Source organism: Physcomitrium patens, chromosome 3 (assembly GCF_059467195.1).
Source record: "Physcomitrium patens ecotype Gransden chromosome 3, ASM5946719v1, whole genome shotgun sequence".
Taxonomy (NCBI): domain Eukaryota; kingdom Viridiplantae; phylum Streptophyta; class Bryopsida; order Funariales; family Funariaceae; genus Physcomitrium; species Physcomitrium patens.
In genome coordinates this window covers 19095067-19117702 of record NC_143412.1, presented here as the reverse complement: position 1 = coordinate 19117702, position 22636 = coordinate 19095067, and the positions used below count along the sequence as shown (strand labels likewise).

At 51.5% G+C, this 22636-nt stretch overlaps 24 non-coding genes across 24 annotated transcripts; 10 read left to right on the top strand and 14 right to left on the bottom strand.

Annotated features, from left to right (window-relative positions):
* Positions 1 to 105: 105 nt before the first annotated feature.
* LOC149989569 (U1 spliceosomal RNA) lies at positions 106 to 265 on the bottom strand. Its single transcript, XR_016502404.1, has one exon. It is a non-coding gene; the product is annotated as a U1 spliceosomal RNA (small nuclear RNA).
* Positions 266 to 1408: 1143 nt separating this feature from the next.
* LOC112278603 (U2 spliceosomal RNA) lies at positions 1409 to 1602 on the top strand. The gene has a single exon (XR_002968753.1). It is a non-coding gene; the product is annotated as a U2 spliceosomal RNA (small nuclear RNA).
* A 1185-nt stretch (positions 1603 to 2787) lies between these two features.
* Positions 2788 to 2902, top strand: LOC149989568 (U5 spliceosomal RNA). Its single transcript, XR_016502412.1, has one exon. It is a non-coding gene; the product is annotated as a U5 spliceosomal RNA (small nuclear RNA).
* A 235-nt stretch (positions 2903 to 3137) lies between these two features.
* Positions 3138 to 3209, bottom strand: TRNAG-UCC (transfer RNA glycine (anticodon UCC)). The gene has a single exon. It is a non-coding gene; the product is annotated as a tRNA-Gly (tRNA).
* Positions 3210 to 3652: 443 nt separating this feature from the next.
* Positions 3653 to 3793, bottom strand: LOC149989566 (U4 spliceosomal RNA). Its single transcript, XR_016502425.1, has one exon. It is a non-coding gene; the product is annotated as a U4 spliceosomal RNA (small nuclear RNA).
* A 603-nt stretch (positions 3794 to 4396) lies between these two features.
* LOC149989565 (U1 spliceosomal RNA) lies at positions 4397 to 4556 on the bottom strand. Its single transcript, XR_016502403.1, has one exon. It is a non-coding gene; the product is annotated as a U1 spliceosomal RNA (small nuclear RNA).
* A 1139-nt stretch (positions 4557 to 5695) lies between these two features.
* Positions 5696 to 5889, top strand: LOC149989564 (U2 spliceosomal RNA). Its single transcript, XR_016502420.1, has one exon. It is a non-coding gene; the product is annotated as a U2 spliceosomal RNA (small nuclear RNA).
* A 1186-nt stretch (positions 5890 to 7075) lies between these two features.
* Positions 7076 to 7190, top strand: LOC149989563 (U5 spliceosomal RNA). The gene has a single exon (XR_016502411.1). It is a non-coding gene; the product is annotated as a U5 spliceosomal RNA (small nuclear RNA).
* Positions 7191 to 7425: 235 nt separating this feature from the next.
* TRNAG-UCC (transfer RNA glycine (anticodon UCC)) lies at positions 7426 to 7497 on the bottom strand. The gene has a single exon. It is a non-coding gene; the product is annotated as a tRNA-Gly (tRNA).
* Positions 7498 to 7940: 443 nt separating this feature from the next.
* Positions 7941 to 8081, bottom strand: LOC149989562 (U4 spliceosomal RNA). Its single transcript, XR_016502424.1, has one exon. It is a non-coding gene; the product is annotated as a U4 spliceosomal RNA (small nuclear RNA).
* Positions 8082 to 8683: 602 nt separating this feature from the next.
* On the bottom strand, positions 8684 to 8843 carry LOC149989561 (U1 spliceosomal RNA). Its single transcript, XR_016502402.1, has one exon. It is a non-coding gene; the product is annotated as a U1 spliceosomal RNA (small nuclear RNA).
* A 1136-nt stretch (positions 8844 to 9979) lies between these two features.
* LOC149989560 (U2 spliceosomal RNA) lies at positions 9980 to 10173 on the top strand. Its single transcript, XR_016502419.1, has one exon. It is a non-coding gene; the product is annotated as a U2 spliceosomal RNA (small nuclear RNA).
* Positions 10174 to 11352: 1179 nt separating this feature from the next.
* Positions 11353 to 11467, top strand: LOC149989559 (U5 spliceosomal RNA). Its single transcript, XR_016502410.1, has one exon. It is a non-coding gene; the product is annotated as a U5 spliceosomal RNA (small nuclear RNA).
* A 234-nt stretch (positions 11468 to 11701) lies between these two features.
* On the bottom strand, positions 11702 to 11773 carry TRNAG-UCC (transfer RNA glycine (anticodon UCC)). The gene has a single exon. It is a non-coding gene; the product is annotated as a tRNA-Gly (tRNA).
* Positions 11774 to 12216: 443 nt separating this feature from the next.
* Positions 12217 to 12355, bottom strand: LOC149989557 (U4 spliceosomal RNA). Its single transcript, XR_016502399.1, has one exon. It is a non-coding gene; the product is annotated as a U4 spliceosomal RNA (small nuclear RNA).
* A 603-nt stretch (positions 12356 to 12958) lies between these two features.
* LOC149989556 (U1 spliceosomal RNA) lies at positions 12959 to 13118 on the bottom strand. Its single transcript, XR_016502401.1, has one exon. It is a non-coding gene; the product is annotated as a U1 spliceosomal RNA (small nuclear RNA).
* Positions 13119 to 14255: 1137 nt separating this feature from the next.
* Positions 14256 to 14449, top strand: LOC149989555 (U2 spliceosomal RNA). The gene has a single exon (XR_016502418.1). It is a non-coding gene; the product is annotated as a U2 spliceosomal RNA (small nuclear RNA).
* Positions 14450 to 15634: 1185 nt separating this feature from the next.
* On the top strand, positions 15635 to 15749 carry LOC149989554 (U5 spliceosomal RNA). The gene has a single exon (XR_016502409.1). It is a non-coding gene; the product is annotated as a U5 spliceosomal RNA (small nuclear RNA).
* A 750-nt stretch (positions 15750 to 16499) lies between these two features.
* LOC149989553 (U4 spliceosomal RNA) lies at positions 16500 to 16640 on the bottom strand. Its single transcript, XR_016502423.1, has one exon. It is a non-coding gene; the product is annotated as a U4 spliceosomal RNA (small nuclear RNA).
* Positions 16641 to 17243: 603 nt separating this feature from the next.
* On the bottom strand, positions 17244 to 17403 carry LOC112278595 (U1 spliceosomal RNA). Its single transcript, XR_002968745.1, has one exon. It is a non-coding gene; the product is annotated as a U1 spliceosomal RNA (small nuclear RNA).
* A 1138-nt stretch (positions 17404 to 18541) lies between these two features.
* LOC149989552 (U2 spliceosomal RNA) lies at positions 18542 to 18735 on the top strand. The gene has a single exon (XR_016502417.1). It is a non-coding gene; the product is annotated as a U2 spliceosomal RNA (small nuclear RNA).
* A 1185-nt stretch (positions 18736 to 19920) lies between these two features.
* LOC149989551 (U5 spliceosomal RNA) lies at positions 19921 to 20035 on the top strand. Its single transcript, XR_016502408.1, has one exon. It is a non-coding gene; the product is annotated as a U5 spliceosomal RNA (small nuclear RNA).
* Positions 20036 to 20785: 750 nt separating this feature from the next.
* Positions 20786 to 20926, bottom strand: LOC149989550 (U4 spliceosomal RNA). The gene has a single exon (XR_016502422.1). It is a non-coding gene; the product is annotated as a U4 spliceosomal RNA (small nuclear RNA).
* A 603-nt stretch (positions 20927 to 21529) lies between these two features.
* On the bottom strand, positions 21530 to 21689 carry LOC149989549 (U1 spliceosomal RNA). Its single transcript, XR_016502400.1, has one exon. It is a non-coding gene; the product is annotated as a U1 spliceosomal RNA (small nuclear RNA).
* Between the last annotated feature and the right edge of the window lie 947 nt (positions 21690 to 22636).

The following is a 22636-nucleotide window of genomic DNA, read 5'->3' as shown; positions in this document are numbered from 1 at the left end:
CCTCAGATAATGCGGGGGGTTTCTGGGAACTCACGACCGACACACTACTTCCAAATCATGAACGCACCCGTACCCAGTTTCCTCCGGTTTCGGCTTCCACTTTAGGCGGGGGCCGCGCGAACGCGAGCCCCCACTGCCACAAATTACGACGTGTATGCCCTCCGTAGAGAGATACTAGAGCCGCCCGCCCCGTCAGTGCAATGGGCCGGGCTCCTCTAGGCCATCCACCTTCCTGATCATGGATCGACCCCGCCCAGGTAAGTGCCCACTCCAGCGCTCCTCCGCACCCTTCTACCACCCACCCATACCTCGCCGCTCCAACCCGTGTGGGACATTCTCACCCACCCTCGCTCTCCTGCTCCCTCCGCCCCCCTCACCACGCCTTCACCTCCATTTCTCACTCCCTCTCCCTCCCTGCTACAACCAACATCTCACCTCAAAATCACTCCATTGCTCCCCGCCTCCCACAAACGCCATACCCGCACCATCGTACAACACTCGCTGGAAGCAGAAGCAGAACAAGCAGAAGAATAAAGGAACAACCCACCAAACAAACACGCAAATCAATCAATCGTTAAATAAAGAATGCTTTTTTCAAACCTTGCACTTGTTCACTCTTACAAATCCACTTTTGGAACAAAGCAAAAAGGCTCTCAATTCCAAATGCCATCCCATCCAACACATCCATGCCCCTAGACTCAAACATTTTCAACCCCCCTACCTATTTCAACGTTACATCATGTCAATTCTCATGCTATTCCACAGTTCTTGCACTGCGGCCTTCACATCTGCACTCCACAACCTACCCTTGCACTTACATTTTTTTTTAATTTTTTTTAATTTATTATATATATATATTATTTTATTTATCATTATTATAATCCATGTCTGAAAATTAAAAAAAAACATATACCAATAGGCAAATCAACAAAATAAGCAATATCTCCCATGATTGTTTTTTTTTTTTTTTTTTTTTTTTTTTTTTTGTTTCGTTTAGGGTATAGGGCTGTTTTCCCTATTAATTGTATGTACGTATGTATGTATACACACTGTTATGACACTCACTCACATGAATACACCCTAGGTAACAAAATGCCACGTTTTCCCATGTTTTGGGATATTTTGTTTGACCATGAGTAGTAGCACCGGTAGAGCCCCCGTACCCTTTACAGTCTTGAAACGAAGAAAATCACGGTATTCAGCATGGTTGATTTGGTGTTGTGTGGTTGCAAAATGCAAGAGAGCCTGGGGACGATGGTGATTCGGAGGGCGGGGGCTTTGATTTGGTGGTGTGGCGAGTGTGATGATATGTCGAAGTGGCAGTGTGAATGGGTAAATGCCCCATAGTGTGTGCAGGCGGGAGGGCGGAGGTGGGGGTAGAAGAGGGGCGGGGCGGGAGGGGAGGGGCATACCTTTCTCGGCCTTTTGGCTAAGATCAAGTGTAGTATCTGTTCTTATCAGTTTAATATCTGATACGAGGCTCATCGAGCCTCACGATATTAATCTAATTTATCTCGGGTGCGGGCCCATCCGGCAGCTTGCTGCCCGGGCCAGCGCGCGTCGCCTTGGTCTTGCACTACCTCCTCGGCCGGCGCAGCCCATTTCCCTCCGTTTCCCGGAGGGCCCCCCCCCTACAATGCAAAGAGCGAAACTGGAAAGAGTGTGCGCGTGAGGGGACCCCCAACGTCGGCAGCGGGGCTGAGTGGAGGTGGCAACCAGTCGTGTCACGCTCCGCTGGTGCTGGTGCTGCTTGATGCTTGATCTGGAGGTGGAGGTGGAGGTGGAGTTGGAGTTGGAGTTGGACGCCACCTCAAAAGAAAACACAGACGGAGAAGAAGAAAAAGCAGCAGCAGAAGACGAAGAAAAACAAGAGGAATGAATAATAAACACAAAATGTCGAGAAAAATGAATATAACCAAACTTGGTTACATGTTTTTCATGTTTTTTATTTTTATTTTTATTTTTTCTTTCTGTGTTTGATTTTATTTGTTTTTGTTTTGTTTTGTTGTTCTTGTTGGGTTATTGTTGTATAATTGTCTGAAAAAACTGTGGTCTTGAGTATTGGTCGAATTCTGTTCTGTGGTTTGTGGCGTATGTTTGCTTGTTTATTTATTTAAATTTATTTTTCAGCATTGCAGTTTCCGTTTCTTATTTATGAAAACTCGATTTTGTTGTTTTGTTTATTGTTGATGTTGTTATTATTGTGTTTTTTGAAATACACGTTTTCGTTCTTTATCACAAATGTTGCGCTGCTTATTTCGATGTACCAGTGTATGCTTGTTATCGATTGATTGACTGATTGTTTTATTGTGTTTTTGTTTTTGTTTTTGTTTTGTTTTGTTTGTTTGTTTTTATTATTTTAATTTGTCTCTTTCTCTCATAGCCTGCTGTCGTCGTTATGGTCTTGATGACGATAACGATGATTAATAGTTATCTGTTTGTTTGAAAGAACATAGCTTCAAAATTCAAGATATCCCCTTCTCTCTTCACTCGCCTGTTTCTTAGAATTGTGTTCATCCATTGATTTGAGTGGATTTGAGTGGTCAATCTTAGGGGAGATGGGGTGGTTTTGTGCATCAATGTTGTGAGGCAGGAACACACATGGTTGACTCCAACAGCAACACACAGTGGTGGTGGGAAGTTGAGAGGGATGCAGGAGGATGCAGATTGCACGTTGGGTTAGTGGGCGGAGAAGCGGCAGGGCATGCGTCGGTCCCATACGGTTGGGTGGAAGAAGGAGCAGGGCATGCGTAGAAGAGCGTGGGTGAGAAGGCGGTGGAGGCATGGGGCCGGGCGCTCAGCACAGAGCGAACTATTCTTTCGCCTTTTACTAAAGAATACCGTGCGCTGGGCGCAACGACCGGCATAGCCAGAGTTTTTGGACTGCCCCGTTTGCGGGGCCCACCAATTGGAAGCGCGAAACCGGATTGTATGGAGAACAGGGACAGGGCCTCCGTATGACTTGTCTCCGTGGGTGGGTTGGAGAAGTGTGCCTCCTGCCACACCCGAGAGTGGGAGAGAAGCAGCGACTCGCGGTCCGCAGAGGGGCTGGCGCCGGGCCACACATCATCCGTCAGCACAGCATGCCGCGCGAGAGAAAAGGGGCGCGCGCGTGTGCGTGTGTTTCATCGAGTGCGTGCGTTTGCCGGGAGTCGAACCCGGGTCCATTGCTTGGAAGGCAATTATCCTAACCGTTGGACTACAAACGCCCGGCGGCCGCGAACCGAGACCACGCACCACGGGCCCACGGCCGCGAACCGAGACCACGCACCACGGGCCCACGGCCGCTTCCACTCGCACGGCTGCGCGCTCACGGCGTCGTCTACCACCTGGCTCATCTCGACGGGCCCTCCCGTTGGCGGCATCTCGTGCACCGACTCAACACCGCAAAAAGTCCACGCCTCAGCGTCAAGAGAGAGGTGCACACTTACTTACTCGCGCTGAGTTTGCGCATCCCTCCCCGTTCGGGCACCTCGCCGAACTCCGTCGGTCCTGCCGGCACCGAGTTGTGTCCCACCTGCACTCCGAGGCTCCGGGCAGTGCGCCAGCCACGGTCCCCTCCCCGACGCAACCACAAATCCGAGGCGAGAGCGACACGACACAAGGCTGGCACACTTCGAGCCATCCTGTTTGGGGTTTTGTGCGTTGTGAGGTCTCGGCCTACGCCAGACCTTCCAGAAATTCTGGGGCGCCCTTGCGGGCACCGCAGGGGGGTTGGAAATAGTTTTCAACCAGCAATTGACGCGTCTCGGGTTTGCCTCACTAACTGCGTCATTGCCCCAAGCGCAAAGATACCGTCCTCCTTCCCGCCTCCCCCCGAATGTACCTCCCTCGGGGGCTCGTCTCCTCCCATCGCTATGGGGCAATCTGCCCCGACCCACCACCAAATCGTCACCAGGCGCCGCTGCCGGGGGCGACACACCGTGCCGGCCATCGCGTGCATCCCTTTCGCCGCACCACCAGGCTGTGCGCTGGGCCGTGCCTCAGTCAGAGATTGCGTTCTCATCGGCACAGTCAGAGACCGGGGTCAAACGTGCACCTCGCAAAAATCCAACGCCCATCGCCCCCCTCCTCCCTCGCGCAGGGAGGAGGTAGTGGCCCGATCCGACTCGGGTGTGTGATCGCCGTTCTTCCCCCCCGTGCGGGAGCAACGCTCACTGCCACAGCAGCTGCCCCGAGTGTTCACTGGACCATCGATCGGGAGGGCGGCGCAAGACTTTTGTCCAGGCGCAGGTGCGCGTGGTGCGAATGTATGCAGCAGCCGGCAGGTAATGCCGATGTATGCAGCAGACCTCAGATAATGCGGGGGGTTTCTGGGAACTCACGACCGACACACTACTTCCAAATCATGAACGCACCCGTACCCAGTTTCCTCCGGTTTCGGCTTCCACTTTAGGCGGGGGCCGCGCGAACGCGAGCCCCCACTGCCACAAATTACGACGTGTATGCCCTCCGTAGAGAGATACTAGAGCCGCCCGCCCCGTCAGTGCAATGGGCCGGGCTCCTCTAGGCCATCCACCTTCCTGATCATGGATCGACCCCGCCCAGGTAAGTGCCCACTCCAGCGCTCCTCCGCACCCTTCTACCACCCACCCATACCTCGCCGCTCCAACCCGTGTGGGACATTCTCACCCACCCTCGCTCTCCTGCTCCCTCCGCCCCCCTCACCACGCCTTCACCTCCATTTCTCACTCCCTCTCCCTCCCTGCTACAACCAACATCTCACCTCAAAATCACTCCATTGCTCCCCGCCTCCCACAAACGCCATACCCGCACCATCGTACAACACTCGCTGGAAGCAGAAGCAGAACAAGCAGAAGAATAAAGGAACAACCCACCAAACAAACACGCAAATCAATCAATCGTTAAATAAAGAATGCTTTTTTCAAACCTTGCACTTGTTCACTCTTACAAATCCACTTTTGGAACAAAGCAAAAAGGCTCTCAATTCCAAATGCCATCCCATCCAACACATCCATGCCCCTAGACTCAAACATTTTCAACCCCCCTACCTATTTCAACGTTACATCATGTCAATTCTCATGCTATTCCACAGTTCTTGCACTGCGGCCTTCACATCTGCACTCCACAACCTACCCTTGCACTTACATTTTTTTTTAATTTTTTTTAATTTATTATATATATATATTATTTTATTTATCATTATTATAATCCATGTCTGAAAATTAAAAAAAAACATATACCAATAGGCAAATCAACAAAATAAGCAATATCTCCCATGATTGTTTTTTTTTTTTTTTTTTTTTTTTTTTGTTTCGTTTAGGGTATAGGGCTGTTTTCCCTATTAATTGTATGTACGTATGTATGTATACACACTGTTATGACACTCACTCACATGAATACACCCTAGGTAACAAAATGCCACGTTTTCCCATGTTTTGGGATATTTTGTTTGACCATGAGTAGTAGCACCGGTAGAGCCCCCGTACCCTTTACAGTCTTGAAACGAAGAAAATCACGGTATTCAGCATGGTTGATTTGGTGTTGTGTGGTTGCAAAATGCAAGAGAGCCTGGGGACGATGGTGATTCGGAGGGCGGGGGCTTTGATTTGGTGGTGTGGCGAGTGTGATGATATGTCGAAGTGGCAGTGTGAATGGGTAAATGCCCCATAGTGTGTGCAGGCGGGAGGGCGGAGGTGGGGGTAGAAGAGGGGCGGGGCGGGAGGGGAGGGGCATACCTTTCTCGGCCTTTTGGCTAAGATCAAGTGTAGTATCTGTTCTTATCAGTTTAATATCTGATACGAGGCTCATCGAGCCTCACGATATTAATCTAATTTATCTCGGGTGCGGGCCCATCCGGCAGCTTGCTGCCCGGGCCAGCGCGCGTCGCCTTGGTCTTGCACTACCTCCTCGGCCGGCGCAGCCCATTTCCCTCCGTTTCCCGGAGGGCCCCCCCCCTACAATGCAAAGAGCGAAACTGGAAAGAGTGTGCGCGTGAGGGGACCCCCAACGTCGGCAGCGGGGCTGAGTGGAGGTGGCAACCAGTCGTGTCACGCTCCGCTGGTGCTGGTGCTGCTTGATGCTTGATCTGGAGGTGGAGGTGGAGGTGGAGTTGGAGTTGGAGTTGGACGCCACCTCAAAAGAAAACACAGACGGAGAAGAAGAAAAAGCAGCAGCAGAAGACGAAGAAAAACAAGAGGAATGAATAATAAACACAAAATGTCGAGAAAAATGAATATAACCAAACTTGGTTACATGTTTTTCATGTTTTTTATTTTTATTTTTATTTTTTCTTTCTGTGTTTGATTTTATTTGTTTTTGTTTTGTTTTGTTGTTCTTGTTGGGTTATTGTTGTATAATTGTCTGAAAAAACTGTGGTCTTGAGTATTGGTCGAATTCTGTTCTGTGGTTTGTGGCGTATGTTTGCTTGTTTATTTATTTAAATTTATTTTTCAGCATTGCAGTTTCCGTTTCTTATTTATGAAAACTCGATTTTGTTGTTTTGTTTATTGTTGATGTTGTTATTATTGTGTTTTTTGAAATACACGTTTTCGTTCTTTATCACAAATGTTGCGCTGCTTATTTCGATGTACCAGTGTATGCTTGTTATCGATTGATTGACTGATTGTTTTATTGTGTTTTTGTTTTTGTTTTTGTTTTGTTTTGTTTGTTTGTTTTTATTATTTTAATTTGTCTCTTTCTCTCATAGCCTGCTGTCGTCGTTATGGTCTTGATGACGATAACGATGATTAATAGTTATCTGTTTGTTTGAAAGAACATAGCTTCAAAATTCAAGATATCCCCTTCTCTCTTCACTCGCCTGTTTCTTAGAATTGTGTTCATCCATTGATTTGAGTGGATTTGAGTGGTCAATCTTAGGGGAGATGGGGTGGTTTTGTGCATCAATGTTTTTGAGGCAGGAACACACATGGTTGACTCCAACAGCAACACACAGTGGTGGTGGGAAGTTGAGAGGGATGCAGGAGGATGCAGATTGCACGTTGGGTTAGTGGGCGGAGAAGCGGCAGGGCATGCGTCGGTCCCATACGGTTGGGTGGAAGAAGGAGCAGGGCATGCGTAGAAGAGCGTGGGTGAGAAGGCGGTGGAGGCATGGGGCCGGGCGCTCAGCACAGAGCGAACTATTCTTTCGCCTTTTACTAAAGAATACCGTGCGCTGGGCGCAACGACCGGCATAGCCAGAGTTTTTGGACTGCCCCGTTTGCGGGGCCCACCAATTGGAAGCGCGAAACCGGATTGTATGGAGAACAGGGACAGGGCCTCCGTATGACTTGTCTCCGTGGGTGGGTTGGAGAAGTGTGCCTCCTGCCACACCCGAGAGTGGGAGAGAAGCAGCGACTCGCGGTCCGCAGAGGGGCTGGCGCCGGGCCACACATCATCCGTCAGCACAGCATGCCGCGCGAGAGAAAAGGGGCGCGCGCGTGTGCGTGTGTTTCATCGAGTGCGTGCGTTTGCCGGGAGTCGAACCCGGGTCCATTGCTTGGAAGGCAATTATCCTAACCGTTGGACTACAAACGCCCGGCGGCCGCGAACCGAGACCACGCACCACGGGCCCACGGCCGCGAACCGAGACCACGCACCACGGGCCCACGGCCGCTTCCACTCGCACGGCTGCGCGCTCACGGCGTCGTCTACCACCTGGCTCATCTCGACGGGCCCTCCCGTTGGCGGCATCTCGTGCACCGACTCAACACCGCAAAAAGTCCACGCCTCAGCGTCAAGAGAGAGGTGCACACTTACTTACTCGCGCTGAGTTTGCGCATCCCTCCCCGTTCGGGCACCTCGCCGAACTCCGTCGGTCCTGCCGGCACCGAGTTGTGTCCCACCTGCACTCCGAGGCTCCGGGCAGTGCGCCAGCCACGGTCCCCTCCCCGACGCAACCACAAATCCGAGGCGAGAGCGACACGACACAAGGCTGGCACACTTCGAGCCATCCTGTTTGGGGTTTTGTGCGTTGTGAGGTCTCGGCCTACGCCAGACCTTCCAGAAATTCTGGGGCGCCCTTGCGGGCACCGCAGGGGGGTTGGAAATAGTTTTCAACCAGCAATTGACGCGTCTCGGGTTTGCCTCACTAACTGCGTCATTGCCCCAAGCGCAAAGATACCGTCCTCCTTCCCGCCTCCCCCCGAATGTACCTCCCTCGGGGGCTCGTCTCCTCCCATCGCTATGGGGCAATCTGCCCCGACCCACCACCAAATCGTCACCAGGCGCCGCTGCCGGGGCGACACACCGTGCCGGCCATCGCGTGCATCCCTTTCGCCGCACCACCAGGCTGTGCGCTGGGCCGTGCCTCAGTCAGAGATTGCGTTCTCATCGGCACAGTCAGAGACCGGGGTCAAACGTGCACCTCGCAAAAATCCAACGCCCATCGCCCCCCTCCTCCCTCGCGCAGGGAGGAGGTAGTGGCCCGATCCGACTCGGGTGTGTGGTCGCCGTTCTTCCCCCCCGTGCGGGAGCAACGCTCACTGCCACAGCAGCTGCCCCGAGTGTTCACTGGACCATCGATCGGGAGGGCGGCGCAAGACTTTTGTCCAGGCGCAGGTGCGCGTGGTGCGAATGTATGCAGCAGCCGGCAGGTAATGCCGATGTATGCAGCAGACCTCAGATAATGCGGGGGGTTTCTGGGAACTCACGACCGACACACTACTTCCAAATCATGAACGCACCCGTACCCAGTTTCCTCCGGTTTCGGCTTCCACTTTAGGCGGGGGCCGCGCGAACGCGAGCCCCCACTGCCACAAATTACGACGTGTATGCCCTCCGTAGAGAGATACTAGAGCCGCCCGCCCCGTCAGTGCAATGGGCCGGGCTCCTCTAGGCCATCCACCTTCCTGATCATGGATCGACCCCGCCCAGGTAAGTGCCCACTCCAGCGCTCCTCCGCACCCTTCTACCACCCACCCATACCTCGCCGCTCCAACCCGTGTGGGACATTCTCACCCACCCTCGCTCTCCTGCTCCCTCCGCCCCCCTCACCACGCCTTCACCTCCATTTCTCACTCCCTCTCCCTCCCTGCTACAACCAACATCTCACCTCAAAATCACTCCATTGCTCCCCGCCTCCCACAAACGCCATACCCGCACCATCGTACAACACTCGCTGGAAGCAGAAGCAGAACAAGCAGAAGAATAAAGGAACAACCCACCAAACAAACACGCAAATCAATCAATCGTTAAATAAAGAATGCTTTTTCAAACCTTGCACTTGTTCACTCTTACAAATCCACTTTTGGAACAAAGCAAAAAGGCTCTCAATTCCAAATGCCATCCCATCCAACACATCCATGCCCCTAGACTCAAACATTTTCAACCCCCCTACCTATTTCAACGTTACATCATGTCAATTCTCATGCTATTCCACAGTTCTTGCACTGCGGCCTTCACATCTGCACTCCACAACCTACCCTTGCACTTACATTTTTTTTTAATTTTTTTTAATTTATTATATATATATATTATTTTATTTATCATTATTATAATCCATGTCTGAAAATTAAAAAAACATATACCAATAGGCAAATCAACAAAATAAGCAATATCTCCCATGATTGTTTTTTTTTTTTTTTTTTTTTTTTTTTTTGTTTCGTTTAGGGTATAGGGCTGTTTTCCCTATTAATTGTATGTACGTATGTATGTATACACACTGTTATGACACTCACTCACATGAATACACCCTAGGTAACAAAATGCCACGTTTTCCCATGTTTTGGGATATTTTGTTTGACCATGAGTAGTAGCACCGGTAGAGCCCCCGTACCCTTTACAGTCTTGAAACGAAGAAAATCACGGTATTCAGCATGGTTGATTTGGTGTTGTGTGGTTGCAAAATGCAAGAGAGCCTGGGGACGATGGTGATTCGGAGGGCGGGGGCTTTGATTTGGTGGTGTGGCGAGTGTGATGATATGTCGAAGTGGCAGTGTGAATGGGTAAATGCCCCATAGTGTGTGCAGGCGGGAGGGCGGAGGTGGGGGTAGAAGAGGGGCGGGGCGGGAGGGAGGGCATACCTTTCTCGGCCTTTTGGCTAAGATCAAGTGTAGTATCTGTTCTTATCAGTTTAATATCTGATACGAGGCTCATCGAGCCTCACGATATTAATCTAATTTATCTCGGGTGCGGGCCCATCCGGCAGCTTGCTGCCCGGGCCAGCGCGCGTCGCCTTGGTCTTGCACTACCTCCTCGGCCGGCGCAGCCCATTTCCCTCCGTTTCCCGGAGGGCCCCCTACAATGCAAAGAGCGAAACTGGAAAGAGTGTGCGCGTGAGGGGACCCCAACGTCGGCAGCGGGGCTGAGTGGAGGTGGCAACCAGTCGTGTCACGCTCCGCTGGTGCTGGTGCTGCTTGATGCTTGATCTGGAGGTGGAGGTGGAGGTGGAGTTGGAGTTGGAGTTGGACGCCACCTCAAAAGAAAACACAGACGGAGAAGAAGAAAAAGCAGCAGCAGAAGACGAAGAAAAACAAGAGGAATGAATAATAAACACAAAATGTCGAGAAAAATGAATATAACCAAACTTGGTTACATGTTTTTCATGTTTTTATTTTTATTTTTATTTTTTCTTTCTGTGTTTGATTTTATTTGTTTTTGTTTTGTTTTGTTGTTCTTGTTGGGTTATTGTTGTATAATTGTCTGAAAAAACTGTGGTCTTGAGTATTGGTCGAATTCTGTTCTGTGGTTTGTGGCGTATGTTTGCTTGTTTATTTATTTAAATTTATTTTTCAGCATTGCAGTTTCCGTTTCTTATTTATGAAAACTCGATTTTGTTGTTTTGTTTATTGTTGATGTTGTTATTATTGTGTTTTTTGAAATACACGTTTTCGTTCTTTATCACAAATGTTGCGCTGCTTATTTCGATGTACCAGTGTATGCTTGTTATCGATTGATTGACTGATTGTTTTATTGTGTTTTTGTTTTTGTTTTTGTTTTGTTTTGTTTGTTTGTTTTTATTATTTTAATTTGTCTCTTTCTCTCATAGCCTGCTGTCGTCGTTATGGTCTTGATGACGATAACGATGATTAATAGTTATCTGTTTGTTTGAAAGAACATAGCTTCAAAATTCAAGATATCCCCTTCTCTCTTCACTCGCCTGTTTCTTAGAATTGTGTTCATCCATTGATTTGAGTGGATTTGAGTGGTCAATCTTAGGGGAGATGGGGTGGTTTTGTGCATCAATGTTTTGAGGCAGGAACACACATGGTTGACTCCAACAGCAACACACAGTGGTGGTGGGAAGTTGAGAGGGATGCAGGAGGATGCAGATTGCACGTTGGGTTAGTGGGCGGAGAAGCGGCAGGGCATGCGTCGGTCCCATACGGTTGGGTGGAAGAAGGAGCAGGGCATGCGTAGAAGAGCGTGGGTGAGAAGGCGGTGGAGGCATGGGGCCGGGCGCTCAGCACAGAGCGAACTATTCTTTCGCCTTTTACTAAAGAATACCGTGCGCTGGGCGCAACGACCGGCATAGCCAGAGTTTTTGGACTGCCCCGTTTGCGGGGCCCACCAATGGAAGCGCGAAACCGGATTGTATGGAGAACAGGGACAGGGCCTCCGTATGACTTGTCTCCGTGGGTGGGTTGGAGAAGTGTGCCTCCTGCCACACCCGAGAGTGGGAGAGAAGCAGCGACTCGCGGTCCGCAGAGGGGCTGGCGCCGGGCCACACATCATCCGTCAGCACAGCATGCCGCGCGAGAGAAAAGGGGCGCGCGCGTGTGCGTGTGTTTCATCGAGTGCGTGCGTTTGCCGGGAGTCGAACCCGGGTCCATTGCTTGGAAGGCAATTATCCTAACCGTTGGACTACAAACGCCCGGCGGCCGCGAACCGAGACCACGCACCACGGGCCCACGGCCGCGAACCGAGACCACGCACCACGGGCCCACGGCCGCTTCCACTCGCACGGCTGCGCGCTCACGGCGTCGTCTACCACCTGGCTCATCTCGACGGGCCCTCCCGTTGGCGGCATCTCGTGCACCGACTCAACACCGCAAAAAGTCCACGCCTCAGCGTCAAGAGAGAGGTGCACACTTACTTACTCGCGCTGAGTTTGCGCATCCCTCCCCGTTCGGGCACCTCGCCGAACTCCGTCGGTCCTGCCGGCACCGAGTTGTGTCCCACCTGCACTCCGAGGCTCCGGGCAGTGCGCCAGCCACGGTCCCCTCCCCGACGCAACCACAAATCCGAGGCGAGAGCGACACGACACAAGGCTGGCACACTTCGAGCCATCCTGTTTGGGGTTTTGTGCGTTGTGAGGTCTCGGCCTACGCCAGACCTTCCAGAAATTCTGGGGCGCCCTTGCGGGCACCGCAGGGGTTGGAAATAGTTTTCAACCAGCAATTGACGCGTCTCGGGTTTGCCTCACTAACTGCGTCATTGCCCCAAGCGCAAAGATACCGTCCTCCTTCCCGCCTCCCCCGAATGTACCTCCCTCGGGGCTCGTCTCCTCCCATCGCTATGGGGCAATCTGCCCCGACCCACCACCAAATCGTCACCAGGCGCCGCTGCCGGGGGCGACACACCGTGCCGGCCATCGCGTGCATCCCTTTCGCCGCACCACCAGGCTGTGCGCTGGGCCGTGCCTCAGTCAGAGATTGCGTTCTCATCGGCACAGTCAGAGACCGGGGTCAAACGTGCACCTCGCAAAAATCCAACGCCCATCGCCCCCCTCCTCCCTCGCGCAGGGAGGAGGTAGTGGCCCGATCCGACTCGGGTGTGTGATCGCCGTTCTTCCCCCCCGTGCGGGAGCAACGCTCACTGCCACAGCAGCTGCCCCGAGTGTTCACTGGACCATCGATCGGGAGGGCGGCGCAAGACTTTTGTCCAGGCGCAGGTGCGCGTGGTGCGAATGTATGCAGCAGCCGGCAGGTAATGCCGATGTATGCAGCAGACCTCAGATAATGCGGGGGGGTTTCTGGGAACTCACGACCGACACACTACCTCCAAATCATGAACGCACCCGTACCCAGTTTCCTCCAGGTTTCGGCTTCCACTTTAGGCGGGGGCCGCGCGAACGCGAGCCCCCACTGCCACAAATTACGACGTGTATGCCCTCCGTAGAGAGATACTAGAGCCGCCCGCCCCGTCAGTGCAATGGGCCGGGCTCCTCTAGGCCATCCACCTTCCTGATCATGGATCGACCCCGCCCAGGTAAGTGCCCACTCCAGCGCTCCTCCGCACCCTTCTACCACCCACCCATACCTCGCCGCTCCAACCCGTGTGGGACATTCTCACCCACCCTCGCTCTCCTGCTCCCTCCGCCCCCTCACCACGCCTTCACCTCCATTTCTCACTCCCTCTCCCTCCCTGCTACAACCAACATCTCACCTCAAAATCACTCCATTGCTCCCCGCCTCCCACAAACGCCATACCCGCACCATCGTACAACACTCGCTGGAAGCAGAAGCAGAACAAGCAGAAGAATAAAGGAACAACCCACCAAACAAACACGCAAATCAATCAATCGTTAAATAAAGAATGCTTTTTTCAAACCTTGCACTTGTTCACTCTTACAAATCCACTTTTGGAACAAAGCAAAAAGGCTCTCAATTCCAAATGCCATCCCATCCAACACATCCATGCCCCTAGACTCAAACATTTTCAACCCCCCTACCTATTTCAACGTTACATCATGTCAATTCTCATGCTATTCCACAGTTCTTGCACTGCGGCCTTCACATCTGCACTCCACAACCTACCCTTGCACTTACATTTTTTTTTAATTTTTTTTAATTTATTATATATATATATTATTTTATTTATCATTATTATAATCCATGTCTGAAAATTAAAAAAAACATATACCAATAGGCAAATCAACAAAATAAGCAATATCTCCCATGATTGTTTTTTTTTTTTTTTTTTTTTTTTTTTGTTTCGTTTAGGGTATAGGGCTGTTTTCCCTATTAATTGTATGTACGTATGTATGTATACACACTGTTATGACACTCACTCACATGAATACACCCTAGGTAACAAAATGCCACGTTTTCCCATGTTTTGGGATATTTTGTTTGACCATGAGTAGTAGCACCGGTAGAGCCCCCGTACCCTTTACAGTCTTGAAACGAAGAAAATCACGGTATTCAGCATGGTTGATTTGGTGTTGTGTGGTTGCAAAATGCAAGAGAGCCTGGGGACGATGGTGATTCGGAGGGCGGGGGCTTTGATTTGGTGGTGTGGCGAGTGTGATGATATGTCGAAGTGGCAGTGTGAATGGGTAAATGCCCCATAGTGTGTGCAGGCGGGAGGGCGGAGGTGGGGGTAGAAGAGGGGCGGGGCGGGAGGGGAGGGGCATACCTTTCTCGGCCTTTTGGCTAAGATCAAGTGTAGTATCTGTTCTTATCAGTTTAATATCTGATACGAGGCTCATCGAGCCTCACGATATTAATCTAATTTATCTCGGGTGCGGGCCCATCCGGCAGCTTGCTGCCCGGGCCAGCGCGCGTCGCCTTGGTCTTGCACTACCTCCTCGGCCGGCGCAGCCCATTTCCCTCCGTTTCCCGGAGGGCCCCCCCCCTACAATGCAAAGAGCGAAACTGGAAAGAGTGTGCGCGTGAGGGGACCCCCAACGTCGGCAGCGGGGCTGAGTGGAGGTGGCAACCAGTCGTGTCACGCTCCGCTGGTGCTGGTGCTGCTTGATGCTTGATCTGGAGGTGGAGGTGGAGGTGGAGTTGGAGTTGGAGTTGGACGCCACCTCAAAAGAAAACACAGACGGAGAAGAAGAAAAAGCAGCAGCAGAAGACGAAGAAAAACAAGAGGAATGAATAATAAACACAAAATGTCGAGAAAAATGAATATAACCAAACTTGGTTACATGTTTTTCATGTTTTTTATTTTTATTTTTATTTTTTCTTTCTGTGTTTGATTTTATTTGTTTTTGTTTTGTTTTGTTGTTCTTGTTGGGTTATTGTTGTATAATTGTCTGAAAAAACTGTGGTCTTGAGTATTGGTCGAATTCTGTTCTGTGGTTTGTGGCGTATGTTTGCTTGTTTATTTATTTAAATTTATTTTTCAGCATTGCAGTTTCCGTTTCTTATTTATGAAAACTCGATTTTGTTGTTTTGTTTATTGTTGATGTTGTTATTATTGTGTTTTTTGAAATACACGTTTTCGTTCTTTATCACAAATGTTGCGCTGCTTATTTCGATGTACCAGTGTATGCTTGTTATCGATTGATTGACTGATTGTTTTATTGTGTTTTTGTTTTTGTTTTTGTTTTGTTTTGTTTGTTTGTTTTTATTATTTTAATTTGTCTCTTTCTCTCATAGCCTGCTGTCGTCGTTATGGTCTTGATGACGATAACGATGATTAATAGTTATCTGTTTGTTTGAAAGAACATAGCTTCAAAATTCAAGATATCCCCTTCTCTCTTCACTCGCCTGTTTCTTAGAATTGTGTTCATCCATTGATTTGAGTGGATTTGAGTGGTCAATCTTAGGGGAGATGGGGTGGTTTTGTGCATCAATGTTTTGAGGCAGGAACACACATGGTTGACTCCAACAGCAACACACAGTGGTGGTGGGAAGTTGAGAGGGATGCAGGAGGATGCAGATTGCACGTTGGGTTAGTGGGCGGAGAAGCGGCAGGGCATGCGTCGGTCCCATACGGTTGGGTGGAAGAAGGAGCAGGGCATGCGTAGAAGAGCGTGGGTGAGAAGGCGGTGGAGGCATGGGGCCGGGCGCTCAGCACAGAGCGAACTATTCTTTCGCCTTTTACTAAAGAATACCGTGCGCTGGGCGCAACGACCGGCATAGCCAGAGTTTTTGGACTGCCCCGTTTGCGGGGCCCACCAATTGGAAGCGCGAAACCGGATTGTATGGAGAACAGGGACAGGGCCTCCGTATGACTTGTCTCCGTGGGTGGGTTGGAGAAGTGTGCCTCCTGCCACACCCGAGAGTGGGAGAGAAGCAGCGACTCGCGGTCCGCAGAGGGGCTGGCGCCGGGCCACACATCATCCGTCAGCACAGCATGCCGCGCGAGAGAAAAGGGGCGCGCGCGTGTGCGTGTGTTTCATCGAGTGCGTGCGTTTGCCGGGAGTCGAACCCGGGTCCATTGCTTGGAAGGCAATTATCCTAACCGTTGGACTACAAACGCCCGGCGGCCGCGAACCGAGACCACGCACCACGGGCCCACGGCCGCGAACCGAGACCACGCACCACGGGCCCACGGCCGCTTCCACTCGCACGGCTGCGCGCTCACGGCGTCGTCTACCACCTGGCTCATCTCGACGGGCCCTCCCGTTGGCGGCATCTCGTGCACCGACTCAACACCGCAAAAAGTCCACGCCTCAGCGTCAAGAGAGAGGTGCACACTTACTTACTCGCGCTGAGTTTGCGCATCCCTCCCCGTTCGGGCACCTCGCCGAACTCCGTCGGTCCTGCCGGCACCGAGTTGTGTCCCACCTGCACTCCGAGGCTCCGGGCAGTGCGCCAGCCACGGTCCCCTCCCCGACGCAACCACAAATCCGAGGCGAGAGCGACACGACACAAGGCTGGCACACTTCGAGCCATCCTGTTTGGGGTTTTGTGCGTTGTGAGGTCTCGGCCTACGCCAGACCTTCCAGAAATTCTGGGGCGCCCTTGCGGGCACCGCAGGGGGGTTGGAAATAGTTTTCAACCAGCAATTGACGCGTCTCGGGTTTGCCTCACTAACTGCGTCATTGCCCCAAGCGCAAAGATACCGTCCTCCTTCCCGCCTCCCCCCGAATGTACCTCCCTCGGGGGCTCGTCTCCTCCCATCGCTATGGGGCAATCTGCCCCGACCCACCACCAAATCGTCACCAGGCGCCGCTGCCGGGGGCGACACACCGTGCCGGCCATCGCGTGCATCCCTTTCGCCGCACCACCAGGCTGTGCGCTGGGCCGTGCCTCAGTCAGAGATTGCGTTCTCATCGGCACAGTCAGAGACCGGGGTCAAACGTGCACCTCGCAAAAATCCAACGCCCATCGCCCCCCTCCTCCCTCGCGCAGGGAGGAGGTAGTGGCCCGATCCGACTCGGGTGTGTGATCGCCGTTCTTCCCCCCCGTGCGGGAGCGACGCTCACTGCCACAGCAGCTGCCCCGAGTGTTCACTGGACCATCGATCGGGAGGGCGGCGCAAGACTTTTGTCCAGGCGCAGGTGCGCGTGGTGCGAATGTATGCAGCAGCCGGCAGGTAATGCCGATGTATGCAGCAGACCTCAGATAATGCGGGGGGTTTCTGGGAACTCACGACCGACACACTACTTCCAAATCATGAACGCACCCGTACCCAGTTTCCTCCGGTTTCGGCTTCCACTTTAGGCGGGGGCCGCGCGAACGCGAGCCCCCACTGCCACAAATTACGACGTGTATGCCCTCCGTAGAGAGATACTAGAGCCGCCCGCCCCGTCAGTGCAATGGGCCGGGCTCCTCTAGGCCATCCACCTTCCTGATCATGGATCGACCCCGCCCAGGTAAGTGCCCACTCCAGCGCTCCTCCGCACCCTTCTACCACCCACCCATACCTCGCCGCTCCAACCCGTGTGGGACATTCTCACCCACCCTCGCTCTCCTGCTCCCTCCGCCCCCCTCACCACGCCTTCACCTCCATTTCTCACTCCCTCTCCCTCCCTGCTACAACCAACATCTCACCTCAAAATCACTCCATTGCTCCCCGCCTCCCACAAACGCCATACCCGCACCATCGTACAACACTCGCTGGAAGCAGAAGCAGAACAAGCAGAAGAATAAAGGAACAACCCACCAAACAAACACGCAAATCAATCAATCGTTAAATAAAGAATGCTTTTTTCAAACCTTGCACTTGTTCACTCTTACAAATCCACTTTTGGAACAAAGCAAAAAGGCTCTCAATTCCAAATGCCATCCCATCCAACACATCCATGCCCCTAGACTCAAACATTTTCAACCCCCCTACCTATTTCAACGTTACATCATGTCAATTCTCATGCTATTCCACAGTTCTTGCACTGCGGCCTTCACATCTGCACTCCACAACCTACCCTTGCACTTACATTTTTTTTTAATTTTTTTTAATTTATTATATATATATATTATTTTATTTATCATTATTATAATCCATGTCTGAAAATTAAAAAAAAACATATACCAATAGGCAAATCAACAAAATAAGCAATATCTCCCATGATTGTTTTTTTTTTTTTTTTTTTTTTTTTTGTTTCGTTTAGGGTATAGGGCTGTTTTCCCTATTAATTGTATGTACGTATGTATGTATACACACTGTTATGACACTCACTCACATGAATACACCCTAGGTAACAAAATGCCACGTTTTCCCATGTTTTGGGATATTTTGTTTGACCATGAGTAGTAGCACCGGTAGAGCCCCCGTACCCTTTACAGTCTTGAAACGAAGAAAATCACGGTATTCAGCATGGTTGATTTGGTGTTGTGTGGTTGCAAAATGCAAGAGAGCCTGGGGACGATGGTGATTCGGAGGGCGGGGGCTTTGATTTGGTGGTGTGGCGAGTGTGATGATATGTCGAAGTGGCAGTGTGAATGGGTAAATGCCCCATAGTGTGTGCAGGCGGGAGGGCGGAGGTGGGGGTAGAAGAGGGGCGGGGCGGGAGGGGAGGGGCATACCTTTCTCGGCCTTTTGGCTAAGATCAAGTGTAGTATCTGTTCTTATCAGTTTAATATCTGATACGAGGCTCATCGAGCCTCACGATATTAATCTAATTTATCTCGGGTGCGGGCCCATCCGGCAGCTTGCTGCCCGGGCCAGCGCGCGTCGCCTTGGTCTTGCACTACCTCCTCGGCCGGCGCAGCCCATTTCCCTCCGTTTCCCGGAGGGCCCCCCCCCTACAATGCAAAGAGCGAAACTGGAAAGAGTGTGCGCGTGAGGGGACCCCCAACGTCGGCAGCGGGGCTGAGTGGAGGTGGCAACCAGTCGTGTCACGCTCCGCTGGTGCTGGTGCTGCTTGATGCTTGATCTGGAGGTGGAGGTGGAGGTGGAGTTGGAGTTGGAGTTGGACGCCACCTCAAAAGAAAACACAGACGGAGAAGAAGAAAAAGCAGCAGCAGAAGACGAAGAAAAACAAGAGGAATGAATAATAAACACAAAATGTCGAGAAAAATGAATATAACCAAACTTGGTTACATGTTTTTCATGTTTTTTATTTTTATTTTTATTTTTTCTTTCTGTGTTTGATTTTATTTGTTTTTGTTTTGTTTTGTTGTTCTTGTTGGGTTATTGTTGTATAATTGTCTGAAAAAACTGTGGTCTTGAGTATTGGTCGAATTCTGTTCTGTGGTTTGTGGCGTATGTTTGCTTGTTTATTTATTTAAATTTATTTTTCAGCATTGCAGTTTCCGTTTCTTATTTATGAAAACTCGATTTTGTTGTTTTGTTTATTGTTGATGTTGTTATTATTGTGTTTTTTGAAATACACGTTTTCGTTCTTTATCACAAATGTTGCGCTGCTTATTTCGATGTACCAGTGTATGCTTGTTATCGATTGATTGACTGATTGTTTTATTGTGTTTTTGTTTTTGTTTTTGTTTTGTTTTGTTTGTTTGTTTTTATTATTTTAATTTGTCTCTTTCTCTCATAGCCTGCTGTCGTCGTTATGGTCTTGATGACGATAACGATGATTAATAGTTATCTGTTTGTTTGAAAGAACATAGCTTCAAAATTCAAGATATCCCCTTCTCTCTTCACTCGCCTGTTTCTTAGAATTGTGTTCATCCATTGATTTGAGTGGATTTGAGTGGTCAATCTTAGGGGAGATGGGGTGGTTTTGTGCATCAATGTTTTGAGGCAGGAACACACATGGTTGACTCCAACAGCAACACACAGTGGTGGTGGGAAGTTGAGAGGGATGCAGGAGGATGCAGATTGCACGTTGGGTTAGTGGGCGGAGAAGCGGCAGGGCATGCGTCGGTCCCATACGGTTGGGTGGAAGAAGGAGCAGGGCATGCGTAGAAGAGCGTGGGTGAGAAGGCGGTGGAGGCATGGGGCCGGGCGCTCAGCACAGAGCGAACTATTCTTTCGCCTTTTACTAAAGAATACCGTGCGCTGGGCGCAACGACCGGCATAGCCAGAGTTTTTGGACTGCCCCGTTTGCGGGGCCCACCAATTGGAAGCGCGAAACCGGATTGTATGGAGAACAGGGACAGGGCCTCCGTATGACTTGTCTCCGTGGGTGGGTTGGAGAAGTGTGCCTCCTGCCACACCCGAGAGTGGGAGAGAAGCAGCGACTCGCGGTCCGCAGAGGGGCTGGCGCCGGGCCACACATCATCCGTCAGCACAGCATGCCGCGCGAGAGAAAAGGGGCGCGCGCGTGTGCGTGTGTTTCATCGAGTGCGTGCGTTTGCCGGGAGTCGAACCCGGGTCCATTGCTTGGAAGGCAATTATCCTAACCGTTGGACTACAAACGCCCGGCGGCCGCGAACCGAGACCACGCACCACGGGCCCACGGCCGCGAACCGAGACCACGCACCACGGGCCCACGGCCGCTTCCACTCGCACGGCTGCGCGCTCACGGCGTCGTCTACCACCTGGCTCATCTCGACGGGCCCTCCCGTTGGCGGCATCTCGTGCACCGACTCAACACCGCAAAAAGTCCACGCCTCAGCGTCAAGAGAGAGGTGCACACTTACTTACTCGCGCTGAGTTTGCGCATCCCTCCCCGTTCGGGCACCTCGCCGAACTCCGTCGGTCCTGCCGGCACCGAGTTGTGTCCCACCTGCACTCCGAGGCTCCGGGCAGTGCGCCAGCCACGGTCCCCTCCCCGACGCAACCACAAATCCGAGGCGAGAGCGACACGACACAAGGCTGGCACACTTCGAGCCATCCTGTTTGGGGTTTTGTGCGTTGTGAGGTCTCGGCCTACGCCAGACCTTCCAGAAATTCTGGGGCGCCCTTGCGGGCACCGCAGGGGGGTTGGAAATAGTTTTCAACCAGCAATTGACGCGTCTCGGGTTTGCCTCACTAACTGCGTCATTGCCCCAAGCGCAAAGATACCGTCCTCCTTCCCGCCTCCCCCCGAATGTACCTCCCTCGGGGGCTCGTCTCCTCCCATCGCTATGGGGCAATCTGCCCCGACCCACCACCAAATCGTCACCAGGCGCCGCTGCCGGGGGCGACACACCGTGCCGGCCATCGCGTGCATCCCTTTCGCCGCACCACCAGGCTGTGCGCTGGGCCGTGCCTCAGTCAGAGATTGCGTTCTCATCGGCACAGTCAGAGACCGGGGTCAAACGTGCACCTCGCAAAAATCCAACGCCCATCGCCCCCCTCCTCCCTCGCGCAGGGAGGAGGTAGTGGCCCGATCCGACTCGGGTGTGTGATCGCCGTTCTTCCCCCCCGTGCGGGAGCAACGCTCACTGCCACAGCAGCTGCCCCGAGTGTTCACTGGACCATCGATCGGGAGGGCGGCGCAAGACTTTTGTCCAGGCGCAGGTGCGCGTGGTGCGAATGTATGCAGCAGCCGGCAGGTAATGCCGATGTATGCAGCAGACCTCAGATAATGCGGGGGGTTTCTGGGAACTCACGACCGACACACTACTTCCAAATCATGAACGCACCCGTACCCAGTTTCCTCCGGTTTCGGCTTCCACTTTAGGCGGGGGCCGCGCGAACGCGAGCCCCCACTGCCACAAATTACGACGTGTATGCCCTCCGTAGAGAGATACTAGAGCCGCCCGCCCCGTCAGTGCAATGGGCCGGGCTCCTCTAGGCCATCCACCTTCCTGATCATGGATCGACCCCGCCCAGGTAAGTGCCCACTCCAGCGCTCCTCCGCACCCTTCTACCACCCACCCATACCTCGCCGCTCCAACCCGTGTGGGACATTCTCACCCACCCTCGCTCTCCTGCTCCCTCCGCCCCCCTCACCACGCCTTCACCTCCATTTCTCACTCCCTCTCCCTCCCTGCTACAACCAACATCTCACCTCAAAATCACTCCATTGCTCCCCGCCTCCCACAAACGCCATACCCGCACCATCGTACAACACTCGCTGGAAGCAGAAGCAGAACAAGCAGAAGAATAAAGGAACAACCCACCAAACAAACACGCAAATCAATCAATCGTTAAATAAAGAATGCTTTTTTCAAACCTTGCACTTGTTCACTCTTACAAATCCACTTTTGGAACAAAGCAAAAAGGCTCTCAATTCCAAATGCCATCCCATCCAACACATCCATGCCCCTAGACTCAAACATTTTCAACCCCCCTACCTATTTCAACGTTACATCATGTCAATTCTCATGCTATTCCACAGTTCTTGCACTGCGGCCTTCACATCTGCACTCCACAACCTACCCTTGCACTTACATTTTTTTTTAATTTTTTTTAATTTATTATATATATATATTATTTTATTTATCATTATTATAATCCATGTCTGAAAATTAAAAAAAAACATATACCAATAGGCAAATCAACAAAATAAGCAATATCTCCCATGATTGTTTTTTTTTTTTTTTTTTTTTTTTTTTTTTTTGTTTCGTTTAGGGTATAGGGCTGTTTTCCCTATTAATTGTATGTACGTATGTATGTATACACACTGTTATGACACTCACTCACATGAATACACCCTAGGTAACAAAATGCCACGTTTTCCCATGTTTTGGGATATTTTGTTTGACCATGAGTAGTAGCACCGGTAGAGCCCCCGTACCCTTTACAGTCTTGAAACGAAGAAAATCACGGTATTCAGCATGGTTGA